Source organism: Antechinus flavipes, chromosome 6 (genome assembly GCF_016432865.1).
Source record: "Antechinus flavipes isolate AdamAnt ecotype Samford, QLD, Australia chromosome 6, AdamAnt_v2, whole genome shotgun sequence".
NCBI lineage: Eukaryota > Metazoa > Chordata > Mammalia > Dasyuromorphia > Dasyuridae > Antechinus > Antechinus flavipes.
In genome coordinates this window covers 183,081,827-183,085,249 of record NC_067403.1, presented here as the reverse complement: position 1 = coordinate 183,085,249, position 3,423 = coordinate 183,081,827, and positions in this window count along the sequence as shown.

Genomic DNA, 3,423 nt, shown 5'->3' with positions numbered 1-3,423 from the left:
CCTCTGTGGCCAAAAACACATCTAATTCCCCTTTTGTGAGATAGCCTTTTGTTCAAATGCTTGATGATAATCATCCTGTTTCTCCTTAGTTTTCTTTAGATGATCACTCTTTTTTTTTCAGTTGATCTGGGCTTTAGCAAACCAGGACCAAACTTTGGTGCCAGTGAATCAGCAGAAGCAGCTGCTTCCAGAGCTCTCTCAGACAGGAAGAGGATTGAACAACTGGTCAGAAGGAGATTACAGGGATCTCTGCTAGCACTGTTTTGCTTTGCTCATATTTAGATCTGGGTGGCAGTCTCATGGCAAGGAGAAGCACTAGCACACCAGAGCTTGTGGTTACAATATAGTGGGGACCTTTTCACTGATCCAGGGCAGAAAAGAGTGTGGCCACTCGCAGACCAGAGCACAGACCAGAAGAATAGTAAACATACCTCCTTAGATCATCCCACCATGGAAGAACTGAAAATTTATTAGAAGTATTTCTGAAGACAGCTGCACAAAACCCCTAAAGCTTGGGACAATATGCCCTCCTTCCATCAGAGCCCTTTAACAAAGAAATAAAAGTAAAAAAATTGGGTGGGAAAATGAGCAGACAACAGAAAAAAGTCTCACCATAGAAAGTTACTATTGTGACAAGAAAGATCAGAACACACAGAAAAAACAAAATCATAGTTCTATATCCAAAGCCTCCAAGAAAAATATGAATTGGTCTCAGGCCACAGAAGAGTTTAAAAAGGATTTTGAAAAGTAAAAGAGGTAGAGGAGAACTTGGGAGTGATGCAAGAAAAGCATGAAAAAGTGAGTTCACAGTTTGGTAAAAGACAAAAAATACTGAGGAAAACAATACCTTAAAAAACAGTGTAGGCCAAATGAAAAAGAAGGTACAAAAAGCTAATGATGAGAAGAATTCCTTGAGAAGCAGAACTGGCGAATTGAAAGAGGAACAAAAGCTCACTAAGGAAAATTCTTAAATATTAGAATTGAGTAAATGGAAGTTAATGACTGTGAGATATCAAGAAACAATAAAATCAAAAGAATGAAGAAGTAGAAGACAATGTGAAGTATCTCATTGCAAAAACATCTGACTTGAAAAATAGTTCTAGGAGAGAGAATTTAAAGATAATTGAACTATTTGAAAGCCATAATTAAAAAAAGAGCCTCTAGTTCCAATGTTCTTATGATGGAGAGAGCTATCTGGTACCAGAGAGAGGACTATGTGGAATGAATGTGGATCACAACATAATATTGTCACTTTTTTTTTTTTTTTTGGTGGTGTTATTTGCTTGCATTTTCTTTTCTTTCTCATTTTTTTCTTTTTGATGTGATTTTTCTTGTGCAGCATGATAATTGTGAAAATATATATAGAAGAATTGCACACGTTTAACATATATTGGATTATTTGACAGGGTGTAATGTTCTGGCTAGCTCTCTGAAGGTCCTCTGAATGGACCTTGTTTTCAGCAGAATAATCACCACAAGAATAGTCAGGAATAAAATCCAAAGTCTTTATTGTCTCCTTCACAGTCTTCTTCGCCTGGGGCTGGGTTAGCTTTCTGGGGGACCTTCAGACAGGCCTTGGTCTCAGTGGAGAAGTGAAGGACAGGCCAGCCACCACGAGGGTGTCTGTCTTCAAGTCTCTTCGAGTCCTCCTCTAGGTCTGACTCTGATGTATTAATTAACTGTATTACAATTAAATCCATTCATCATACTGATATAAGCCAATTAGCATATCACCAGTGAACCATTATTTGTTGTAAGATTAAATCAATCGCACTGAACTAGAGAAGTATTAATCACCATGCTAAACTAGATAACTATTGTCTGATCAATTCCACTGAGTTAATACCTTGTTGTAAGAATCCTTGCCTCAAGTATATTTCTCCAGAGTTCTGGCCTATTACAGAAGGGATGGAGAGAAAGGAGGGAGAAAAAGATTTGGAACACAAGGGTTTTCAAGGGTGAATGTTGAAAACTACTTATGTATGTTTTGAAAATAAAAAGCTTTAAAAAAAGAGCCTCATCTTTCATTTTTCAAGAAATGATCAAGAAAAGCTGTCCTGATCTTCTAGAACCAGAAGGTAAAATAGAAATTGAAAGAATTCATTGATTAAACTCCTGAAACAGATGCCTAAATGAAAACTCCCAGGAATATTATAGCTAAATTCCAGCGCTTCCAGGTTAAGGAAACAATATTGCAAACAGCCAAAAAGAAACAACTCAAGTATCATGGAGCCACAATCAGAATAACATAAGATTTAGCAACTTCTGCATAAAAGGATCTGAGGGTTTGGGATATGATATTGCAGAGGACAAAGGAGCGTAATACAATCAAGAATCATCTATCCAGCAAAACTGACTATAATCCTTGAGGGAGGAAAATGAATATTCAGTGAAATAGAGGATTTTGAAGGATTCTTGATGAAAAAACCAGAGCTGAGTAGAAAAATCTGACTTTCAAATATAAGACTCAAGAGAAGTATAAAAAGAGAAATAGGGAAATCATAAGTGACACAAGGTTAAACTGTTTACATTCCCACATAAGAACTTTTTCATAATTAAAAAAGTTAGGAGTATATATATATACGTATATATATATAAACATGGGAGTGAGTTAAATATGAAAGGATGCTATATAAAAGAATATTAAGGGGTGAGAGAAGATGTACTGGGAGAAAGGGAAAGGGAGAGGTAGAATGGGGAAATTTATCTCACATCAAAGTGTCATTCAGACAGGAACCAGCTTGAACTTGCAGGTGGCCAGATCCAAAACAACAGGTTAGATACAGGAGAGTCAGGACATAAACAAAAGTTTATTTAATTTCAGAATGAGGAAAATGACATTTGCATGTGGAAGTTCCCCTCCTAACAAAGGAGGGCTTAATGCTGCTGATGCTGGGGCCATTTATATACAATCATTCTTAGGTCTTGAAACAGTTCATGGTTGGCATTTCTTAGGACGGTACAAGTGTTCTTGAGTCATTGTCTCAAGTCTTGGGGTTGTGATTATTCTGAGGTACATAAGTCTGTGATAGGAACAGGAGTACACTGTCTGGTAGTTATAAGGAACAGGAATTGTGAACATGTGATAGATGGCCCTGGGAAATAGGGGGAGCTAAATCTCTAAATTCCTGATGCTGGTCCAAGCAATACATTTTGCCTGGGAGTGAGTTATCCAAGGTGCAAAGAATCATTATTATGTCAAATGTAGGGCACAGCCTCCTTTTTGGGCCTTAGTTTTGCGAAACGGGGGATCTCCAAAATATTTTAATAGAAGAGGCAAGAAAAAGCTTTTACAGAGGAGAGGAAGAACGGAGAAGTGAGGGAGAATGAATTTTACCCTCATCAGAATTGCCTTAAAAAGGGAATAACATACACATTCAATTGGGTGTAGAAATCTATCTTTCCTACAGCAAAGTAGAAGGA